Raw genomic sequence first — 25,103 nt, forward strand, 5'->3', positions numbered from 1 at the left:
GAAGTGGACTCAAAACCCCATATTAAACGCCTAAGAATATACCTGACTAGTAAGAACCTTAAAACCTATGCATTTATATGTCTCCGAAAGAGAATCAACCGTGTGTACAGCGGCATAAGCGCAGCAGTGATAGGATTGGTGAGGTTTGGTGAGCAAATGCAGACCCTTTGAAGTCATATTGCATGGTATCCATTCCATGGGTCTCAACTCTCCAGGTTTAAGGGATTCTTCCTTCAGCTAAAACGTGTATGTGGAACCCAGAGTATGATCCACCGTGTGATCGGGAAACGTGTTCAAATGTGTCTCAGTTTTCGTCCCCTTGTACTCGGGGGCAACATTCCAGACGCTTTACTAACACTCTCCCCACTTGGAGAGTCAGTGCCTTTAACCTCCTGTTTGGCCCAGTTTGCAATTTCTGCGGAAAATGCACAGGAATAGGGAGAACCCATGAGAGACTAGCTGGAGGTGTCTGGACGGGCAAATTTAACTCTCATTTCCCACAAGGAAGAGGAATTAACCAAAGGCTCAGCGTGCCGTGCCGTAACCACACTAGGGCCTGAAGCAATCCTGTGGTGTTGCGGCCAGCTCACAAGAAAGCGAGTTGAAGAAAGGAGCTCAGGGGCACTGAATTTCACAAACCTGCAGAGTTATAAATGACAGCTATCATCCAAAAATATATTGAAGTAAGGCTGACAAGAGGACTTGAAGTTGGGGTAGAATTGCAGGAAACCGATTTCAGGAGGTAGACTGGAATTGCATGTAAAGCATAGGAAAATAGGCAGGACGTCCACAATGATGCACTTGGCCAAAAAGGGCGCATGTGTTTTTTCCTGAATATATTCAGGAAAAAACGCATACGCCCTTTTTGGCCAGCCAAGCAAGCTTGCAAAGGAAATCTGAACTACAATGAAGTCTCACTGCCCCCCGGTCAAAAGGGACATCTGAAAAAAATGTAAAATCCAGAAAGGCAAGACAGGGCATGGAGAACTCGGAGCCTTGTTATGCTGAAGGGCGGGAAGAAAATTGCCAACAGCCACTCTGGAGAAGTGTATGGTGTTTCCTGAAACATCTATAAAACAAAGCAACAGAGCCTAGGGCACTTCCACTTATGGTCCTATAGATTAGGGAAATTAAAATCAAAAAGACACAACCACCCCAAAATTTGGGACGGCTCTGTTTACAAGAACCTCGTTTACAGTACAAGTTCAATATCACAGAAAGCGAAAAATGGATAAAGAAGTTGTGTTACTTAGGTACAATGCAATATCACTCAGCAATGAAATCTATGTCATCAGGCCCGTAGCACCATAATGAGTAGATTCAGATACAATGATTCTAAGTGAAATAAGTCACACAGAAAAAGAAACATCATAAGATAAAACTACTACACGGAATGTAAACTTGGCTACACAGGAACTGAATTACAGAACAGAAAATGGTCTCTAAATAAGAAAACCAACTTATGCTTGTTTAAGGGGAAAGGTGAGTTGGGGTGCTTCATAAAACCAGAGATTGAAATTGGCACAGATACCATTCCATAAGCCACATATGTAATAGACAAGAGCTACTCCTTGCTCAACGAAGTGGACTCAACACCCCATATTAAACACCTAAGAATATACCTGACTAGTAAAATCTTAAAACCTGTGGATTTATATGTCTCCGAAAGAGAATCAAGCGTGTGTACAGCGGCATAAACGCAGCAGTGATAGGATTGGTGAGGTTCGGTGAGCAAATGCAGACCCTTTGAAGTCATATTGCATGGTACCCATTCCATGGGTCTCAACTCTCCAGGTTTAAGGGATTCTTCCTTCAGCTTAAACATGCATGTAGAACCCAGAGTATGATCCACTGTGTGATCGGGAAACGTCTGCAAATGTGTCTCAGTTTTCGTCCCCTGGTACTCGGGTGCAACATTCCAGACGCTTTAATAACACTCTCCCCACTTAGAGAGACAGTGCCTTTAACCTCCTGTTTGGCACAGTATGCAATGTCTGCGGAAGATGAACAGGTATAGGGAGAACCAATGAGACTAGCTGGAGGTGTCTGGACGGGCAAATTTAACTCTCATTTTCCACCAGGAAGAGGAATTAAGCAAAGGCTCAGCGTGCCGTGCCAGAACCACACTAGGGCCTGAAGCAATCCTGCGGTGTTGTGGCCAGCTCACAAGAAAGCAAGTTGAAGAAAGGAGCTCAGGGGCACTGTCATTCACAAACCTGCAGAGTTATAAATGACAGCTATCATCCAAAAATATACTGAAGTAAGGCTGCCAAGAGGACTTGAGCACCAGGGCAGAACTGCAGGAAACCGATTTCAAGAGGTAGACTGGAATTGCATGTAAAGCATAGGAAAAGAGGCAGAACGTCCACAATGATGCACTTGGCCAAAAATGGCGTATGCGTTTTCTCCTGAATATATTCAGGAGAAAACGCATACGCCCTCTTTGGCCAACCAAGCAATCTTGCAAAGGAAATCTGCATTACAATGAAGTGTCACTGCCCCCCGGTTAAAAGGGCCATCTGAAAAAAGTGTAAAATCCAGAAAGGCAGGACAGGCCATGGAGAACTGGGAGCCTTGTTATGCTGATGGGCGGGATGGAAATTGCCAACAGCCACTCTGGAGAAGTGTATGGTGTTTCCTGAAACATCTAAAAAACAAAGCTACAGAGCCTAGGGCACTTCCACTTATGGTCCTATAGCTTAGGGAAATTAAAATCAAAAGACACAGCCACCCCAAAGTTTGGAACGGCTCTGTTTACAACAACCTCGTTTTATGGTACAAGTTCAATATCACAGAAAGCGAAAAATGGATAAAGACCTTGTGGCACTTACGTACAATGCAATATCATTCAACAATGAAATCTATATCATCAGGCCCATCGCAGCATAATGAGTGGATTCAGGTACGATGATTCTAAGTGAAATAATTCACACAGAAAAAGAAACATCATAAGATATCACTACTACACGGAATGTAAACTTGGCTACACAGGAACTGAATTACAAAACAGAACAGGGACTCAAATGTAGAACACCAACTTATGCTTGCTTAAGGGAAAAGGTGAGTTGCGGTGCTGCATAAAACCAGAGATTGAAATTAGCACAGATACCGTTCCATAAGCCAAATATGTAATAGACAAGAGCTACTCCTTGCTCAACGAAGTGGACTCAACACCCCGTATTAAACGCCTAAGAATATACCTGACTAGTAACAATCTTAAAACCTATGGATTTATATGTCTCCGAAAGAGAATCAAGCGTCTGTACAGCAGCATAAACGCAACAGTGATAGTGTTGGTGAGGTTCGGTGAGCAAATGCAGACCCTTTGAAGTCATACTGCATGGTACCCATTCCATGGGTCTCAACTCTCCAGGTTTAAGGGATTCTTCTTTCAGCTAAAACATGCGTGTGGAACCCAGAGTATGATCCACCGTATGATCGTGAAACGTGTTCAAATGTGTCTCAGTTTTCGTCCCCTGGTACTCGGGTGCAACATTCCAGACGCTTTACTAACACTCTCCCCACTTGGAGAGTCAGTGCCTTTAAACTTCTGTTTGGCCGAGTTTGCAATTTCTGCGGAAAATGAACAGGAATAGGGAGAACCAATGAGAGACTAGTTGGAGGTGTCTGGACGGGCAAATTTAACTCTCATTTCCCACCAGGAAGAGGAATTAACCAAACGGTCAGCGTGCCATGCCGGAACCACACTAGGGCCTGAAGCAATTCTGCAGTGTTGCGTGCAGCTCACAAGAAAGCGAGCTGAAGAAAGGAGCTCAGGGGCACTGTAATTCACAAACCTGCAGAGTTATAAATGACAGCTATCGTCCAAAATTATATTGAAGTGAGGCTGCCAAGAGGACTTGAAAGCGGGGCAGAATTGCAGGAAACCGATTTCAGGAGGTAGACTGGAATTGCATGTAAAGCATAGGAAAGGAGGCAGAACGTCCACAATGATGCACTTGGCCAAAAAGGGCGTATGCGTTTTTTCCTGAATATATTCAGGAAAAAACGCATCCGCCCTTTTTTGCCAACCAAGCAAGCTTGCAAAGGAAGTCTGCACTACAATGAAGTCTCACTGCCCCCCGGTCAAAACGGCCATCTGAAAAAAGTGTAAAATCCAGAAAGGCAGGACAGGCCATGGAGAACTGGGAGCCTTGTTATGCTGATGGGCGGGATGTAAATTGCCAACAGTCACTCTGGAGAAGTGTATGGTGTTTTCTGAAACATCTAAAAAACAAAGCAACAGAGCCTAGGGCACTTCCACTTATGGTCCTATAGCTTAGGGAAATTAAAATCAAAAAGACACAGCCACCCCAAAGTTTGGGACGGCTCTGTTTACAAGAACCTCGTTTACGGTACAAGTTCAATATCACAGAAAGCGAAAAATGGATAAAGACGTTGCGGTTCTTACGTACAATGCAATATCACTCAACAATGAAATCTATGTCATCAGGCCTGTAGCAGCATAATGAGTGGATTCAGGTACGATGATTCTAAGTGAAATAAGTCACACAGAAAAAGAAACATCATAAGATATCACTAATACATAGAATGTAAACTTGGCTACACAGGAACTGAATTACAAAACAGAACAGGGTCTCAAATGTAGAAAACCAACTTATGCTTGCTTAAGGGGAAAGGTGAGTTGGGGTGCTACGTAAATCCAGAGATTGAAATTAGCACAGATACCGTTCCATAAGCCAAATATGTCATAGACAAGAGCTACTCATTGCTCAACGAAGTGGCCTCAACACCCCATATTAAACACCTAATAATACACCTGACTAGTAAGTATCTCAAAACCTATGGAATTATATGTCTCCGAAAGAGATTCAAGCATGTGTACAGTGGCATAAACGCAGCAGTGATAGGATTGGTGAGGTTCGGTGAGCAAATGCAGACCCTTTGAAGTCATACTGCCTGGTACCCATTCCATGGGTCTCAACTCTCCAGGTTTAAGGGATTCTTCCTTCAGCTAAAACATGCATGTGGAACCCAGAGTATGATCCACCGTGTGATCGGGAAATGTGTTCAAATGTGTCTCAGTTTTCGTCCCCTGGTACTCGGGTGTAGCCTTCCAGACGCTTTACTAACACTCTCCCCACTTGGAGAGTCAGTGCCTTTAACCTCCTGTTTGGCCCAGTTTGCAATTTCTGCGTAAGATGAACAGGAATAGGGAGAACCAATGAGAGACTAGCTGGAGGTGTCTGGACGGGCAAATTTAACTCTCATTTCCCACCAGGAAGAGGAATTAACCAAAGGCTCAGCATGCCATGCCGGAACCACACTAGGGCCTGAAGCAATACTGCGGTGTTGTGGCCAGCTCACAAGAAAGCGAGTTGAAGAAAGGAGCTAAGGGGCACTGTCATTCACAAACCTGCAGAATTATAAATGACAGCTATCGTCCAAAAAAATATTGAAGTAAGTCTGCCAAGAGGACTTCAAAGCGGGGCAGAATTGCAGGAAACCGATTTCAGGAGGTAGACTGGAATTGCATGTAAAGCATAGGAAAAGAGGCAGAACGTCCACAATGATGCATTTGACCAAAAAGGGCGTACGCATTTTTTCTTGAATATATTCAGGAAAAAACGCATACGCGCTTTTTGGCAAACCAAGCAAGCTTGCAAAGGAAATCTGCATTACAAGGAAGTGTCACTGCCCCCCGGTCAAAAGGGCCATCTGAAAAAAGTGTAAAATCCAGAAAGGCAGGACAAGCCATGGAGAACTGGGAGCCTTGTTATGCTGATGGGCGGGATGGAAATTGCCAACAGCCACTCTGGAGAAGTGTATGGTGTTTCCTGAAACATGTAAAAAACAAAGCAACAGAGCCTAGGGCACTTCCACTTATGGTCCTATAGCTTAGGGAAATTAAAATCAAAAAGACACAGCCACCCCAAAGTTTGGGACGGCTCTGTTTACAAGAACCTCGTTTACGGTACAAGTTCAATATCACAGAAAGCGAAAAATGGATAAAGACGTTGTGGTACTTACGTACAATGCAATATCACTCAGCAATGAAATCTATCTCATCAGGCCCATAGCAGCATAATGAATGGATTCAGGTACGATGATTCTAAGTGAAATAAGTCACACAGAAAAAGAAACATCATAAGATATCACTAATACACGGAATGTAAACTTGGATACACAGGAACTGAATTACAAAACAGAACAGGGTCTCAAATGTAGAAAACCAACTTATGCTTGCTTAAGGGGAAAGGTGAGTTGGGGTGCTGCATAAAACCAGAGATTGAAATTAGCACAAATATCGTTCCATAAGCCAAATATGTAATAGACAAGAGCTACTCCTTGCTCAACGAAGTGGACTCAACACCGCATATTAAACGCCTAAGAATATACCTGACTAGTAAGAATCTTAAAACCTATGGATTTATATGTCTCCGAAAGAGAATCAAGCGTCTGTACAGTGGCATAAACGCAGCAGTGATAGGATTGGTGAGGTTCGGTGAGCAAATGCAGACAGTTTGAATTCATATTGTACGGTACCCATTCCATGGGTCTCAACTCTCCAGGTTTAAGGGATTCTTCCTTCAGCTAAAACATGCATGTGGAAACCAGAGTATGATCCACCATGTGATCGGGAAACGTGTTCAAATGTGTCTCAGTTTTCGTCCCCTGGTACTCGGGTGCAACATTCCAGAGGCTTTACTAACACTCTCCCCACTTGGAGAGTCAGTGCCTTTAACCTCCTGTTTGGCCCGGTTTGCAATTTCTGCGGAAAATGAACAGGAATAGGGAGAACTCATGAGAGATTATCTGGATGTGTCTGGACGGGCAAATTTAACTCTCATTTCCCACTAGGAAGAGGAATTAACCAAAGGCTCAGCGTGCAATGCCGGAAAGACACTAGGGCCTGAAGCAATCCTGTGGTGTTGCGGCCAGCTCACAAGAAAGCGAGTTGAAGAAAGGAGCTCAGGGGCACTATCATTCACAAACCTGCAGAGTTATAAATGACAGCTATCGTCCAAAAATATATTGAAGTAAGGCTGCCAAGAGGACTTGAAAGCGGGGCAGAATTGCAGGAAACCGATTTCAGGAGCTAGACTGGAATTGAATGTAAAGCATAGGAAAAGAGGCAGAACGTCCACAATGATGCACTTGGCCAAAAAGGGCGTATGCGTTTTTTCCTGAATATATTCAGGAAAAAACGCATACGCCCTTTTTGGCCAACCAAGCAAGCCTGCAAAGGAAATCTGCAGTACAATGAAGTCTCACTGCCCCCCGGTCAAAAGGGCCATCTGAAAAAAGTGTAAAATACAGAAAGGCAGGACAGGCCATGGAGAACTGGGAGCCTTCCTATGCTGATGGGCGGGATGTAAATTGCCAACAGCCACTCTGGAGAAGTGTATGGTGTTTCCTGAAACATCCAAAAAACAAAGCAACAGAGCCTAGGGCATTTCCACTTATGGTCCTATAGCTTAGGGAAATTAAAATCAAAAAGACACAGCCACCCCAAAGTTTGGGACGGCTCTGTTTACAAGAACCTCATTTACGGTACAATTTCAATATCGCAGAAAGCGAAAAATGGATAAAGAAGTTGTGGTACTTACGTACAATGTAATATCACTCAACAATATAATCTATGTCATCAGGCCCGAAGCAGTATAATGAGTGGATTCAGGTACGATGATTTTAAGTGAAATAAGTCACACAGAAAAAGAAACATCATAAGTTATCACTAATACATGGAATGTAAACTTGGCTACACAGGAATTGAATTACAAAACAGAACAGGTTCTCAAATGTAGAAAACCACCTTATGCTTGCTTAAGGGGAAAGGTGAGTTGGGGTGCTGCATAAAACCAGAGATTAAAATTAGCACAGATACTTTCCATAAGCCAAATATGTAAAAGACAAGAGCTACTCCTTGCTCAACGAAGTGGACTCAACACCCCATATTAAACGCCTAAGAATATACCTGACTAGTAAGAATCTTAAACCTATGGATTTATATGTCTCCGAAAGAGAATCAAGCGTGTGTACAGCGGCATAAACGCAGCAGTGATAGGATTGGTGAGGTTCGGTGAGCAAATGCAGACCCTTTGAAGTCATATTGCATGGTACCCATTCCATGGGTCTCAACTCTCCAGGTTTAAGGGATTCTTCCTTCAGCTAAAACATGCATGGTGAACCCAGGGTATGATCCACCGTGTGATCGGGAAACGTGTTCAAATGTGTCTCAGTTTTCGTCCCCTGGTACTCGGGTGCAACATTCCAGACACTTTACTAACACTCTCCCCACTTGGAGAGTCAGTGCCTTTAACCTCCTGTTTGGCCCAGTTTGCAATTTCTGTGGAAAATGAACAGGAATAGGGAGAAACAATGATAGACTAGCTGGAGGTGTCTGGATGGGCAAATTTAACGCTCATTTCCCACCAGGAAGAGGAATTAACCAAAGGCTCAGTGTGCCATGCCGGAACTACACTAGGGCCTAAAGCAATCCTGCGGTGTTGTGGCTAGCTCACAAGAAAACGAGTTGAAGAAAGGAGCTCAGGGGCCCTGTAATTCACAAACCTGCAGAGTTATAAATGACAGATAACGTCCAAAAATATATTGAAGTAAGGCTGCCAAGAGGACTTGAAAGCGGGGCAGAATTGCAGGAAACCGATTTCAGGAGGTAGACTGGAATTGCACGAAAAGCAAAGGAAAAGAGGCAGAACGTCCACAATGATGCACTTGGACAAAAGGGGCATATGCGTTTTTTCTTGAATATATTCAGGAAAAAACGCATACGCCCTTTTTGGCCAACTAAGCAAGCTTGCAAAGGAAATCTGCACTACAATGAAGTCTCACTTCCCCCCGGGCAAAAGGGCCATCTGAAAAAAGTGTAAAATCCAGAAAGGCAGGACAGGCCATGGAGAACTGGGAGCCTTGTTATGCTGATGGGCGGGATGTAAATTGCCAACAGCCACTCTGGAGAAGTGTATGGTGTTTCCTGAAACATGCAAAAAACAAAGCAACAGAGCCTAGGGCACTTCCACTTATGGTCCTATAGCTTAGGGAAATTAAAATCAAAAAGACACAGCCACCCCAAAGTTTGGGATGGCTCTGTTTACAAGAACCTCGTTTACGGTACAAGTTCAATATCACAGAAAGCGAAAAATGGATAAAGAAGTTGTGGTATTTATGTACACGGCAATATCACTCAGCAATGAAATCTATGTTTTCAGTCCCGTAGCAGCATAATGAGTGGATTCAGGTACGATGATTCTAAGTGAAATAAGTCACACAGAAAAAGAAACATCATAAGATATCACTATTACACGGAATGTAAACTTGGCTACACAGGAACTGAATTACAAAACAGAACAGGGTCTCAAATGTAGAAAACCAACTTATGCTTGCTTAAGGGGAAAGGTGAGTTGGGGTGCTGCATAAAACCAGAGATTGAAATTAGCACAGATACAGTTCCATAAGCCAAATATGTAATAGACAAGAGCTACTCCTTGCTCAACGAAGTGGACTCAACACCCCATATTAAACGCCTAAGAATATACCAGACTAGTAAGAATCTTAAAACCTATGGATTGATATGTCACCGAAAGAGAATCAAGTGTATGTACAGCGGCATAAACGCAGCAGTGATAGGATTGGTGAGGTTCGGTGAGCAAATGCAGACCCTTTGAAGTCATATTGCATGGCACCCATTCCATGGGTCTCAATTCTCCAGGTTTAAGGGATTCTTCCTTCAGCTAAAACATGCATGTGGAACCCAGAGTATGATCCACCGTGTGATCGGGAAATGTGTTCAAATGTGTCTCAGTTTTCGTCCCCTGGTACTCGGGTGCAACATTCCAGATGCTTTACTAAAACTCTCCCCACTTGGAGAGTCAGTGCCTTTAACCTCCTGTTTGGCCCAGTTTGCAAATTCTTCAGAAAATGAACAGGAATAGGGATAACCAATGAGAGACTAGCTGGAGGTGTCTGGACGGGCAAATTTAACTCTCATTTCCCACCAGGAAAAGGAATTAACCAAAGGCTCAGCGTGCCATGCTGGAACCACACTGGGGCCTGAAGCAATCCTGCCTTGTTGCGGCTTGTTCACAAGAAAGCGTGTTGAAGAAAGGAGCTCAGGGGCACTGTCATTCATAAACCTGCAGAGTTATAAATGACAGATATCTTCCAAAAATATATTGAAGTAAGGCTGCCAAGAGGACTTGAAAGCGGGGCAGAATTGCAGGAAACCGGTTTCAGGAGGTAGACTGGAATTGCATGTAAAGCATTGGAAAAGAGGCAGAACGTCCACAATGATGCACTTGGCCAAAAAGGGCGTATGCGTTTTTTCCTCAATAGGAAAAAACGCATACGACCTTTTTGGCCAACCAAGCAAGCTTGCAAAGGAAATGTGCACTACAATGAAGTCTCACTGCCCCCCGGTCAAAAGGGCCATCTGAAAATAGTGTAAAATCCAGAAAGGCAGGACAGGCCATGGAGAACTGGGAGCCTTGTTATGCTGATGGGCGGGATGTAAATTGTCAAAAGCCACTCTGTAGAAGTGTATGGTGTTTCCTGAAACATCTAAAAAACAAAGCAACAGAGCCTAGGGCACTTCCACTTATGGTCCTATAGCTTAGGGAAATTAAAATCAAAAAGACACAGCCACCCCAAAGTTTGGGACGGCTGTGTTTACAAGAACCTCGTTTACGGTACAAGTTCAATATCACAGAACGCGACAAATGGATAAAGAAGTTGTGGTACTTACGTACAATGCAATATCACTCAGCAATGAAATCTCTGTCATCAAGCCCATAGCACCATAAAGAGTGGATTCAGGTATGATGATTCTAAGTGAAATAAGTCACACAGAAAAAGATACATCATAAGATATCACTAATACACGGAATGTAAACTTGGCTACACAGAAACTGAATTACAAAACAGAACAGGGTCTCAAATGTAGAAAACCAACTTATGCTTGCTTAAGGGGAAAGATGAGTTGGGGTGCTGCATAAAACCTGAGATTGAAATGAGCACAGATACCGTTCCATAAGCCAAATATGTAATAGACAAGAGCTACTCCTTGCTCAACGAAGTGGACACAACACCCCATATTAAACGCCTAAGAATATACCTGACTAGTAAGAATCTTAAAACCTATGGATTTATATGTCTCTGAAAGGGAATCAAGCATGTGTACAGCGGCATAAACGCAGCAGTGATAGGATTGGTGAGGTTCGGTGAGCAAATGCAGACCCTTTGAAGTCATATTGCATGGCACCCATTCCATGGGTCTCAACTGTCCAGGTTTAAGGGATTCTTCCTTCAGCTAAAACATGCATGTGGAACCCAGAGTATGATCCACCGTGTGATCGGGAAACGTGTTCAAATGTATCTCAGTTTTCGCCCCCTGGTACTCGGGTGCAACATTCCAGATGATTTACTAACACTCTCCCCACTTGGAGAGTCAGTGTCTTTAAACTCCTGTTTGGCCCAGTTTGCAATTTCTGCAGAAAATGAACAGGAATAGGGATAACCAATGAGAGACTAGCTGGAGGTGTCTGGACGGGTAAATTTAACTCTCATTTCCCACCAGGAAGAGGAATTAACCAAAGGCTCAGCGTGCCATGCTGGAACCACACTGGGGCCTGAAGCAATCCTGCGGTGTTGCGGCCAGCTCACAAGAAAGCGAGTTGAAGAAAGGAGCTCAGGGGCACTGTCATTCACAAACCTGCAGAGTTATAAATGACAGCTATCGTCCAAAAATATATTGAAGTAAGGCTGCCAAGAGGACTTGAAAGCGGGGAAGAATTGCAGGAAACTGGTTTCAGGAGGTAGACGGGAATTGCATGTAAAGCATAGGAAAAGAGGCAGAACGTCCACAATGATGCACTTGGCCAAAAATTGCGTACGTGCTTTATCCTGAATATATTCAGGAAAAAATGCATACGCACTCTTTAGCCAACCAAGCAAGCTTGAAAAGGAAATCTGCATTACAATGAAGTGTCACTGCCCCGCGGTCAAAAGGGCCATCTGAAAAAAGTGTAAAATCCAGAAAGGCAGGACAGGCCATGGAGAACTGGGAGCCTTGTTATGCTGATGGGCGGGATGTAAATTGCCAACAGCCACTCTGGAGAAGTGTATGGTGTTTCCTGAATCATCTAAAAAACAAAGCAAGAGAGCCTAGGGCAATTCCACTTATGGTCCTATAGCTTAGGGAAATTAAAATCAAAAAGACACAGCCACCCCAAAGTTTGGGACGGCTCTGTTTACAAGAACCTCGTTTATGGTACAAGTTCAATATCACAGAAAGTGAAAAATGGATAAAGAAGTTGTGGTACTTACGTACAATGCAATATGACTCAGCAATGAAATCTATGTCATCAGGCCCGTAGTAGCATAATGAGTGGATTCAGGTACGATGATTCTAAGTGAAATAAGTCACACAGAAAAAGAAACATCATAAGATATCACTAATACACGGAATGTAAACTTGGCTACACAGGAACTGAATTACAAAACAGAACAGGGACTCAAATGTAGAAAACCAACTTATGCTTGCTTAAGGGGAAAGGTGAGTTGGGGTGCTGCATAAAACCAGAGATTGAAATTAGAACAGATACCGTTCCATAAGCCAAATATGTAATAGACAAGAGCTACTCCTTGCTCAACGAAGTGGACTCAACACCCCATATTAAACGCCTAAGAATATACCTGACTAGTAAGAATCTTAAAACCTATGGATTGATATGTCTCCGAAAGAGAAACAAGCGTGTGTACAGCGGCATAAATGCAGCAGTGATAGGATTGGTGAGGTTCGGTGAGCAAATGCAGACCCTTTGAATTCATATTAACTGGCATCCATTCCATGGGTCTCAACTCTCCAGGTTTAAGGGATTCTTCCTTCAGCTTAAACATACATGTGGAACCCAGAGTATGATCCACCATGTGATCGGGAAACGTGTTCAAATGTGTCTCAGTTTTCGTCCCCTGGTACTCGGGTGCAACATTCCAGATGCTTTACTAACACTCTCCCCACTTGGAGAGTCAGTGCCTTTAACCTCCTGTTTGACCCAGTTTGCAAATTCTGCGGAAAATGAACAGGAATAGGGAGAACCAATGAAAGACTAGCTGGAGGTGTCTGGACGGGGAAATTTAACTCTCATTTCCCACCAGGAAGAGGAATTAACCAAAGGCTCAGCGTGCCATGCCGGAACCACACTGGGGCCTGAAGCAATCCTGCGGTGTTGCGGCCAGCTCACAAGAAAGCGAGTTGAAGAAAGGAGCTCAGCGGCACTGTCATTCACAAACCTGCAGAGTTATAAATGACAGCTATCGTCCAAAAATATATTGAAGTAAGGCTGCCAAGAGGACTTGAAAGCAGGGAACAATTGCAGGAAACCGGTTTCAGGAGGTAGACTGGAATTGCATGTAAAGCATAGGAAAAGAGGCAGAACGTCCACAATGATGCACTTGGCCAAAAAGTGCGTACGTGCTTTATCCTGAATATATTCAGGAAAAAACGCATAGGCACTTTTTGGCCAACCAAGCAAGCTTGCAAAGGAAATCTGCATTACAATGAAGTGTCACTGCCCCCCTGTCAAAAGGGCCATCTGAAAAAAGTGTGAAATCCAGAAAGGCAGGACAGGCCATGGAGAACTGGGAGCCTTGTTATGCTGATGGGCGGGATGTAAATTGCCAAACAGGCACTCTGGAGAAGTGTATGGTGTTTCCTGAAACATCTAAAAAACAAAGCAAGAGAGCCTAGGGCAATTCCACTTATGCTCCTATAGCTTAGGAAAATTAAAATCAAAAAGACACATCCACCCCAAAGTTTGGGACGGCTCTGTTTACAGGAACCTCGTTTACGGTACAAGTTCAATATCACAGAAAGCGAAAAATGGATAAAGAAGTTGTGGTACTTACGTACAATGCAATATCACTCAGCAATGAAATCTATGTCATCAGGCCCGTAGCAGCATAATGAGTGGATTCAGGTACGATGATTCTAAGTGAAAAAAGTCACACAGAAAAAGAAACATCATAAGATATCACTAATACACGAAATGTAAACTTGGCTACACAGGAACTGAATTACAAAACACAACAGGGTCTCAAATGTAGAAAACCAACTTATGCTTGCTTAAGGGGAAAGATGAGTTGGGGTGCTCTATAAAACTAGAGATTGAAAGTAGCACAGATACCGTTCCATAAGCCAAATATGTAATAGACAAGAGCTACTCCTTGCTCAACGAAGTGGACTCAACACCCCATATTAAACGCCTAAGAATATACCTGAGTAGTAAGAATCTTAAAACCTATGGATTTATATGTCTCCAAAAGAGAATCAAACGTGTGTACAGCGGAATAACGCAGCAGTGATAGGATTGGTGAGGTTCGGTGAGCAAATGCAGACTCTTTGAAGTCATATTGCATGGTACCCATTCCATGGGTCTCAACTCTCCAGGTTTAAGGGATTTTTCCTTCGGCTAAAACATGCATGTGGAACCCAGAGTATGATCGACCGTGTGATCGGGAAATGTGTTCAAATGTGTCTCAGTTTTCGTCCTCTGGAACTCGGGTGCAATATTCCAAACGCTTTACTAACACTCTCCCCACTTGGAGAGTCAGTGCCTTTAACCGCCTGTTTGGCCCAGTTTGCAATTCCTGCGGAAAATGAACAGGAATATGGAGAACCAATGAGAGACTAGCTGTAGGTGTCTGGACGGGGAAATTTAACTCTCATTTCCCACCAGGAAGAGGAATTAAGCAAAGGCTCAGAGTGCCGTGCCGGCACCACACTAGGGCCTGAAGCAATCCTGCGGTGTTGCGGCCAGCTCACAAGAAAGCAAGTTGAAGAAAGGAGCTCAGGGGCACTGTCATTCACCAACCTGCAGAGTTATAAATGACAGCTATCGTCCAAAAATATATTGAAGTAAGGCTGCCAAGAGGACTTGAATGCGGGGCAGAATTGCAGGAAACCGATTTCAGGAGGTAGACTGGAATTGCATGAAAAGCGTAGGAAAAGAGGCAGAACGTCCACAATGATGCACTTCGCGAAAAAGGGTGTATGCGTTTTTTCCAGAATATATTCAGGAAAAAACGCATACGCGCTTTTTGGCCAACCAAGCAAGCTTGCAAAAGAAATCTGCACTACAAGGAAGTCTCACTTCCCCCCGGTCAAAAGGGCCATCTGAAAAAAGTGTAAAATCCAGAAAGGCAGGACAGGCCATGGAGAACTGGGAGCCTTGTTATGCTGATGGGCGGGATGTAAATTGCGAACAGCCACTCTGGAGAAGTGTATGGTGTTTCCTGAAACATCTAAAATCAAAGCAACAGAGCCTAGGGAACTTCTACTTATGGTCCTATAGCTTAGGGAAATTAAAATCAAAAAGACGCAGGCACCCCATAGTTTGGGACGGCTCTGTTTACAAGAACCTCGTTTACCCTACTGGTTCAATATCACAGAAAGCGAAAAATGGATAAAGAAGTTGTGGTACTTACGTACAATGCAATATCACTCAGCAATGAAATCTATGTCATCAGGCCCGTAGCAGCATAATGAGTGGATTCAGGTACGATGATTCTAAGTGAAATAAGTCACACAGAAAAAGAAACATCATAAGATATCACTATTACACGGAATGTAAACTTGGCTACACAGGAACTGAATTACAAAACAGAACAGGGTCTCAAATGTAGAAAACCAACTTATGCTTGCTTAAGGGGAAAGGTGAGTTGGGGTGCTGCATAAAACCAGAGATTGAAATTAGCACAGATACCGTTCCATAAGCCAAATATGTAATAGACAAGAGCTACTCCTTGCTCAACGAAGTGGACTCAACACCCCATATTAAACGCCTAAGAATATACCTGACTAGTAAGAATCTTAAAACCTATGGATTTATATGTCTCCGAAAGAGAATCAAGCGTGTGTACAGCGGCATAAGCGCAGCACTGATAGGATTGGTGAGGTTCGGTGAGCAAATGCAGACCCTTCGAAGTCATATTGCATGGTACCCATTCCATGGGTTTCAACTCCCCATGTTTCAGGGATTCTTCCTTCTGCTAAAACATGCATGTGAAACCCAGAGTATGATCCACCATGTGATCGGGAAACGTGTTCAAATGTGTGTCAGTTTTCGTCCCCTGGTACTCGGGTGCAACATTCCAGACGCTTTACTAACACTCTCCCCATTTGGAGAGTCAGTGCCTTTAAAATCCTGTTTGGCCCAGTTTGCAATTTCTGCGGAAAATGAACAGGAATAGGGAGAACAAATGAGAGACTAACAGGAGGTGTCTGCACGGGCAAATTTAACTCTCATTTCCCACCAGGAAGAGGAATTAACCAAAGGCTCAGCATGCCATGCCGTAACCACACTAGGGCCTGAAGCAATCCTGCGGTGTTGCAGCCAGTTCACAAGAAAGCGAGTTGAAGAAAGGAGCTCAGGGGCACTGTAATTCACAACCCTGCAGAGTTATAAATGACAGCTAACGTCCAAGAATATATTGAAATAAGGCTGCCAAGAGGACTTGAAAGCGGGGCAGAATTTCAAGAAACTGATTTCAGGAGGTGGACTGGAATTGCATGTAAAGCATAGGAAAACAGGCAGAACGTCCACAATGATGCACTGGGCCAAAAGGCGCATATGTGTTTTTTCCTGAATATATTCAGGAAAAAACGCATACGGACTTTTTGGCCAACCAAGCAACCTTGCAACGGAAATCTGCACTACAATGAAGTCTCACTACCCCCCAGTCAAAAGGGCCATCTGAAAAAAGTGTAAAATCCAGAAAGGCAAGACAGGCCATGGAGAACTGGGAGACTTGTTATGCTGATGGGCAGGATGTAAATTGCCAACAGCCACTCTGGAGAAGTGTATGGTGTTTCCTGAAACATCTAAAAAACAAAGCAAGAAAGCCTAGGGCAATTCCACTTATGGTCCTATAGCTTAGGGAAATTAAAATCAAAAAGACACAGCCACCCCAAAGTTTGGGACGGCTCGGTTTACAAGAACCTCGTTTACGGTACAAGTTCAATATCACAGAAAGCAAAAAATGGATAAAGAAGTTGTGGTACTTAGGTACAATGCAATATCACTCAGCAATGAAATCTATGTCATCAGGCCCGTAGCAGCATAATGAGTGCATTCAGGTTCGATGATTCTAAGTGAAATAAGTCACACAGAAAAAGAAACATCATAAGATATCACTAATACACGGAATGTAAACTTGGTTACACAGGAACTGAATTACAAAACAGAACAGGGTCTCAAATGTAGAAAACCAACTTATGCTTGCTTAATGGGAAAGGTGAGTTGGGGTGCTGCATAAAACCAGAGATTGAAATTAGCACAGATACCATTCCATAAGCCAAATATGTAATAGACAAGAGCTGCTCCTTGCTCAATGAAGTGGACTAAACACGCCATATTAAATGCCTAAGACTATACCTGACTAGTAAGAATCTTAAAACCTATGGAATGATATGTCTCCGAAAGAGAATCAAGCGTGTGTACAGCGGCATAAACAAAGCAGTGATAGGATTGGTGAGGTTCGGTGAGCAAATGCAGACCCTTTGAAGTCATATTGCATGGTACCCATTCCATGGGTCTCAACTCTCCAGGTTTAAGGGATTCTTCCTTCAGCTAAAACATGCATGTGGAACCCAGAGTATGATCCACCGTGTGATCGTGAAATGTGTTCAAATGTGTCTCAGTTTTCGTCCCCTCGTACTCGGATTCAACATTCCAGAGGCTTTACTAACACTCTCCCCACTTGGAGAGTCAGTGCCTTTAACCTCCTGTTTGGCCCAGTTTGCAATTTCTGTGGAAGATGAACAGGAATAGGGAGAACCAATGAGAGACTAGCTGGAGGTGTCTGGACGGGCAAATTTAACTCTCATTTCCCACCAGGAAGAGGAATTAACCAAAGGCTCAGTGTGCCATGCCAGAACCACACTAGGGCCTGAAGCAATCCTGCGGTGTTGCGGCCAGCTCAGAAGAAAGGGAGTTGAAGAAAGGAGCTGAGGGGCACTGTCATTCACAAACCTGCAGAGTTATAAATGACAGCTATCGTCCAAAAATATATTGAAGTAAGGCTGCCAAGAGGACTTGAAAGCGGGGCAGAATTGCAGGAAACTGATTTCAGGAGGTAGACTGGAATTGCATGTAAAGCATAGGAAAAGAGGCAGAACGTCCACAATGATGCACTTGGCCAAAAAGGGCGTATGCGTTTTTTCCTGAATATATTCAGGAAAAATCGCATACGCCCTTTTTGGGCAACCAAGCAAGCTTGCAAAGGAAATCTGCACTACAATGAAGTCTCACTGCCCCCCGGTCAAAAGGGCCATCTGAAAAATGTGTAAAATCCAGAAAGGCAGGACACGCCATGGAGAACAGGGAGCCTTGTTATGCTGATGGGCGGGATGTAAATTGCCAACAGCCACTCTGGACAAGTGTGTGCTGTTTCCTGAAACACCCAAAAAACAAAGCAACAGAGCCTAGGGCACTTCCACTTATGGCCTATAGATTAGGGAAATTAAAATCAAAAAGACACAGCCACCCAAAAGTTTGGGACGGCTCTGTTTACAAGAACCTCGTTTATGGAACAAGTTCAATATCGCAGAAAGCGAAAAATGGATAAAGAAGTTGTGGTACTTACGTGCAATGCAATATCACTCAGCAATGAAATCTATGTCATCAGGCCCGTAGCAGCAGAATGAGTGGATTCAGGTTCAATGATTCTAAGTGAAATAAGTCACACAGAAAAAGAAACATCATAAGATATCACTAATACACCGAATGTAAACTTGGCTACACAGGAACTGAATTACAAAACAGAACAGGGTCTCAAATGTAGAAAACCAACTTCTGCTTGCTTAAGGGGAAAGGTGAGTTGGGGTGCTGCATAAAACCAGAGATTGAAATTAGCACAGATACCGTTCCATAAGACAAATATGTAATAGACAAGAGCTACTCCTTGCTCAACGAAGTGGACTCAACACCCCATATTAAACGCCTAAGAATATACCTGACTGGTAAGAATCTTAAAACCTATGGATTTATATGTCTCCGAAAGAGAATAAAGCGTGTGTACAGTGGCATAAACGCAGCAGTGATAGGATTGGTGAGGTTCGGTGAGCAAATGCAGACCCTTTGAAGTCATATTGCGGGGTACCCATTCCATGGGTCTCCACTCTCCAAGTTTAAGGGACTCTTCCTTCAGCTAAAACATGCATGTGGAACCCAGAGTATGATCCACCGTGTGATCGGGAATGTGTTCAAATATGTCTCAGTTTTCGTACCCTGGTACTCGGGTGCAACATTCCAGATGCTTTACTAACACTCTTCCCACTTGGAGAGTCAGTGCCTTTAACATCCTGTTTGGCCCAGTTTGCAATTTCTGCATAAGATGAACAGGAATAGGGAGAACCAATGAGAGACTAGCAGGAGGTGTATGGACGGGCAAATTTAACTCTCATTTCCCACCAGGAAGAGGAATTAACCAAAGGCTCAGCGGGCCATGCCGGAACCACTCTAGGGCCTGAAGCAGTCCTGCGGTGTTGTGGCCAGCTCACAAGAAAGCGAGTTGAAAAAAGGAGCTCAGTGGCACTGTAATTCACAAACCTGCAGAGTTATAAATGACAGCTATCGTCCAAAAATATATTGAAGTAAGGCTGCCAAGAGGACTTGAAAGCCGGGCAGAATTGCAGGAAACCGATTTCAGGAGGTAGACAGGAATTGCATGTAAAGCATAGGAAAAGAGGCAGAACGTCCACAATGATGCACTTGGCCAAAAAGGGCGTTTGTGTTTTTTCCTGAATATATTCACGAAAAAACGTATAGGCACTTTTTGGCCAACAAAGCAAGCTTGCAAAGGAAATCTGCACTACAATGAAGTCTCACTGCCCCCCGGTCAAAAGGGCCATCTGAAAAAACTGTAAAATCCAGAAAGGCAGGACAGGCCATGGAGAAATAGGAACCTTTTTATGGTGATGGGCGGGATGTAAATTGCTAACAGCCACTCTGGAGAAGTGTATGGTGTTTCCTGAAACATCTAAAAAACAAAGGAACAGAGCCTAGGGCACTTCCACTTATGCTCCTATAGCTTAGGGAAATTAAAATCAAAATGACACAGCCACCCCAAAGTTTGGGATGGCTCTGTTTACAAGAACCTCGTTTAGGGTACAAGTTCAATATCACAGAAAGCGATAAACGGATAAAGACGATGTGGTACTTACGTACAATGCAATATCACTCAGCAATGAAATCTATGTCATCAGGCCTGTAGCAGCATAATGAGTGGATTCAGGTACGATGATTCTAAGTGAAATAAGTCACACAGAAAAAGAAACATCGTAAGATATCACTAATACACGGAATGTAAACTTGGCTACACAGGAACTGAATTACAAAACAGAACAGGGTCTCAAATGAAGAAAACCAACTTATGCTTGCTTAAGGGGAAAGGTGAGTTGGGGTGTTGCATAAAACCAGAGATTGAAATTAGCACAGATACCGTTCCATAAGCCATATATGTAATAGACAAGATCTACTCCTTGCTCAACGAAGTGGACTCAACACCCCATATTAAATGACTAAGAATATACCTGACTAGTAAGAATCTTAAAACCTATGGATTGATATGTGTCCGAAAGAGAATCAAGCGTGTGTACAGCAGCATAAACGCAGGAGTGATAGGATTGGTGAGGTTCGGTGAGCAAATGCAGACCCTTTGAAGTCATATTACATGGTACCCATTCCATGGGTCTCAACTCTCCAGGTTTAAGGGATTCTTCCTTCAGCTAAAACATGCATGTGGAACCCAGAGTATGATCCACCATGTGATCGGGAAACGTGTTCAAATGTGTCTCAGTTTTCGTCCTCTGGTACTCGGGTGCAACATTTCAGACGCTTTACTAACACTCTCCCCACTTGGAGAGTCAGTGCCTTTAACCTCCTGTTTGGCCCAGTTTGCAATTTCTGCGGAAAATGAACAGGAATAGGGAGAACCAATGAGAGACTAGCTGGAGGTGTCTGGACGGGCAAATTTAACTCTCATTTCCCACCAGGAAGAGGAATTAACTAAAGGTTCAGCATGCCGTGCGTGAACCACACTAAGGCGTGAAGCAATCCTGTGGTGTTGCGGCCAGCTCACAAGAAAGCCAGGTGAAGAAAGGAGCTCAGGGGCACTGTAATTCACAAACCTGCTGAGATATAAAGGACAGCTATCGTCCAAAAATATATTGAAGTAAGGCTGCCAAGAGGACTTGAAAGCGGGGCAGAATTGCAGGAAACCGATTTCAGGAGGTAGACAGGAATTGCATGTAAAGCATAGGAAAAGAGGCAGAACGTCCACAATGATGCACTTGGCCAAAAAGAGCGTATGCGTTTTTTCCTGAATATTCAGGAAAAAACGCATACGCACTTTTTGGCGAACCAAGCAAGCTTGCAAAGGAAATCTGCACTACAATGAAGTCTCACTGCCCCCCGGTCAAAAGGGCCATCTGAAAAATGTGTAAAATCCAGAAAGGCAGGACAGGCCATGGAGAACTGGGAGCCTTGTTATGCTGATGGGTGGGATGTAAATTGCCAACAGCCACTCTGGAGAAGTGTATGGTGTTTCCTGAAACATCTAAAAAACAAAGCAACAGAGCCTAGGGCACTTCCACTTATGGTCCTATAGCTTAGGGAAATTAAAATCAAAAAGACAAAGCCACCCCAAAGATTGGGACGGCTCTGATTACAAGAACCTCCTTTATGGTACAAGTTCAATATCACAGAAAGCGAAAAATGGATAAAGAAGTAGTGCTACTTACGTACAATGCAATATCACTCAGCAATGAAATCTATGTCATCAGGCCCGTAGCAGCATAACGAGTGTATTCCGGTACGATGATTCTAAGTGAAATAAGTCACACAGAAAAAGAAACATCATAAGATACCAATAATACACGGAATGTAAACTTGGCTACACAGGAACTGAATTACAAAACAGAACAGGGTCTCAAATGTAGAACACCAACTTATGCTTGCTTAAGGGAAAAGGTGAGTTGGGGTGCTGCATACAACCAGAGATTGATATTAGCACAGATACCGTTCCATAAGCCAAATATGTAATAGACAAGAGCTACTCCTTGCTCAACGAAGTGGACTCAACACCCCATATTAAACGCCTAAGAATATACCTGACTAGTAAGAATCTTAAAACCTATGGATTTATATGTCTCCGAAAGAGAATCAAGCGTGTGTACAGCAGCATAAACGCAGCAGTGATACGATTGGTGAGGTTCGGTGAGCAAATGCAGACCCTTTGAAGTCATATTGCATGGTACCCATTCCATGGGTCTCAACTCTCCAGGTTTAAGGGATTCTTCTTTCAGATAAAACATGCATGTGGAACCCAGAGTATGATCCACCGTGTGATCGGGAAACGTGTTCAAATGTGTCCCAGTTTTCGTCCCATGGTACTCGGGTGCAACATTCCAGACGCTTTACTAACACTCTCCCCACTTGGAGAGTCAGTGCCTTTAACCTCCTGTTTGGCCGAGTTTGCAATTTCTGCGGAAAATGAACAGGAATAGGGAGAACCCATGAGAGACTAGCTGGAGGTGTGTGGACGGGCAAATTTAACTCTACTTTCCCACTAGGAAGCGGAATTAACCAAAGGCTCAGCGTGCCGTGCCGGAACCACACTAGGGCCTGAAGCAATCCTGCAGTGTTGCGGCCAGCCCACAAGAAAGCGAGTTGAAGAAAGGAGTTCAGGGGTACTGTAATTCACAAACCTGCAGAGTTATAAATGACAGCTATCGTCCAAAAATACATTGAAGTAAGGCTGCCAAGAGGACTTGAAAGCGGGGCAGAATTGCAGGAAACCGATTTCAGGAGGTAGACTGGAATTGCATGTAAAGCATAGGAAAAGAGGCAGAACGTCCACAATGATGCACTTGGCCAAAAAGGGCGTATGCATTTTTTCCTGAATATATTCAGGAAAAAACGGAAACGACCTTTTTGGCCAACCAAGCAAGCTTGCAAAGGAAATCTGCACTACAATGAAGTCTCTCTGCCCACCATTCAAAAGGGCCATGTGAAAAAAGTGTAAAATCCAGAAAGGCAGGAGAGGCCATGAAGAACTGGGAGCCTTGTTATGCTGATGGGCGGGATGTAAAATGCCAACAGCCACTCTGGACAAGTGTGTGGTGTTTCCTGAAACATCCAAAAAACAAAGCAACAGAGCCTAGGGCACTTCCACTTATGGCCTATAGCTTAGGGAAATTAAAATCAAAAAGACACAGCCACCCAAAAGTTTGGGACGGCTCTGTTTACAAGAACCTCGTTTATGGAACAAGTTCAATATCGCAGAAAGCGAAAAATGGATAAAGAAGTTGTGGTACTTACGTGCAATGCAATATCACTCAGCAATGAAATCGATGTCATCAGGCCCGTAGCAGCATAATGAGTGGATTCAGGTTCGATGATTCTAAGTGAAATAAGTCACACAGAAAAAGAAACATCATAAGATATCACTAATACACGGAATGTAAACTTGGCTGCACAGGAACTGAATTACAAAACAGAACAGGGTCTCAAATGTAGAAAACCAACTTATGCTTGCTTAAGGGGAAAGGTGAGTTGGGGTGCTGCATAAAACCAGAGATTGAAATTAGCACAGATACCTTTCCATAAGCCAAATATGTAATAAACAAGAGCTACTCCTTGTTCAACGAAGTGGACTCAACACCCCATATTAAACGCCTAAGAATATACCTGACTAGTAAGAATCTTAAAACCTATGGATTTATATGTCTCCGAAAGAGAATCAAGCATGTGTACAGCGCCATAAACGCAGCAGTGATAGGATTGGTGAGGTTCGGTGAGCAAATGCAGACACTTTGAAGTCATATTGCATGGTACCCATTCCATTGGTCTCAACTCTCCAGGTTTAAGGGATTCTTCCTTCAGCTAATACATGCATGTGGAACCCAGAGTATGATCCACCGTGTGATCGGGAAACGTGTTCAAATGTGTCTCAGTTTTCGTCCCCTGGTACTCAGGTGTAACATTGCAGACGCTTTACTAACACTCTCCCCACTTGGAGAATCAGTGCCTTTAACCTCCTGTTTGGCCCAGTTTGCAATTTTTGCGGAAAATGAACAGGAATAGGGAGAACCAACGAGAGACTAGCTAGAGGTGTCTGGACGGGCAAATTTAACTCTCATTTCCCACCAGGAAGAGGAATTAACCAAAGGCTCAGCGTGCCGTGCCGGAACCACACTAGGGCCTCAAGCAATCCTGCAGTGTTGTGGCCAGCTCACAAGAAAACGAGTTGAAGAATGGAGCTCAGGGGCACTGTAATTCACAAACCTACAGAGTTATAAATGAGAGCTATCGTCCAAAAATATATTGAAGTAAGGCTGCCAAGAGGACTTGAATGTGGGGCAGAATTGCAGGAAACCGATTTCAGGAGGTAGACTGGAATTGCATGTAAAGCATAGGAAAAGAGGCAGAACGTCCACAATGATGCACTTGGCAAAAAACGGCGTATGCGTTTTTTCCTGAATATATTCTGGAAAATACGTATACGCCCTTTTTGGCCAGCCAAACAAGCTTGCAAAGGAAATCTGCAATACAATGAAGTCTCACTGCCATCTAGTCAAAAGGGACATATGAAAAAAGTGTAAAATCCAGAAAGGCAGGACAGGCAATGGAGAACTGGGAGCCTTGTTATGATGATGGGCGGGATGTAAATTGCCAAGAGCCACTCTGGAGAAGTGTATGGTGTTTCCTGAAACATCTAAAAAACAAAGCAATAGAGCCTAGGGCACTTCCACTTATGGTCCTACAGCTTAGGGAAATTAAAACCAAAAAGACACAGCCACGCCAAAGTTTGGGACGGCTCTGTTTACAAGAACCTCGTTTACGGTACAAGTTCAATATCACAGAAAGCGAAAAATGGATAAAGAAGTTGTGGTACTTACGTACAATGCAATATCACTCAGCAATGAAATCTATGTCATCAGGCCCGTAGCAGCATAATGAGTGGATTCAGGTACGATGATTCTAAGTGAAATAAATCACACAGAAAAAGAAACATCATAAGATATCACTAATACACGGAATGTAAACTTGGCTACACAGGAACTG

Source organism: Orcinus orca, chromosome 4 (genome assembly GCF_937001465.1).
Source record: "Orcinus orca chromosome 4, mOrcOrc1.1, whole genome shotgun sequence".
In the NCBI taxonomy this organism is placed as follows: Eukaryota; Metazoa; Chordata; class Mammalia; order Artiodactyla; family Delphinidae; genus Orcinus; species Orcinus orca.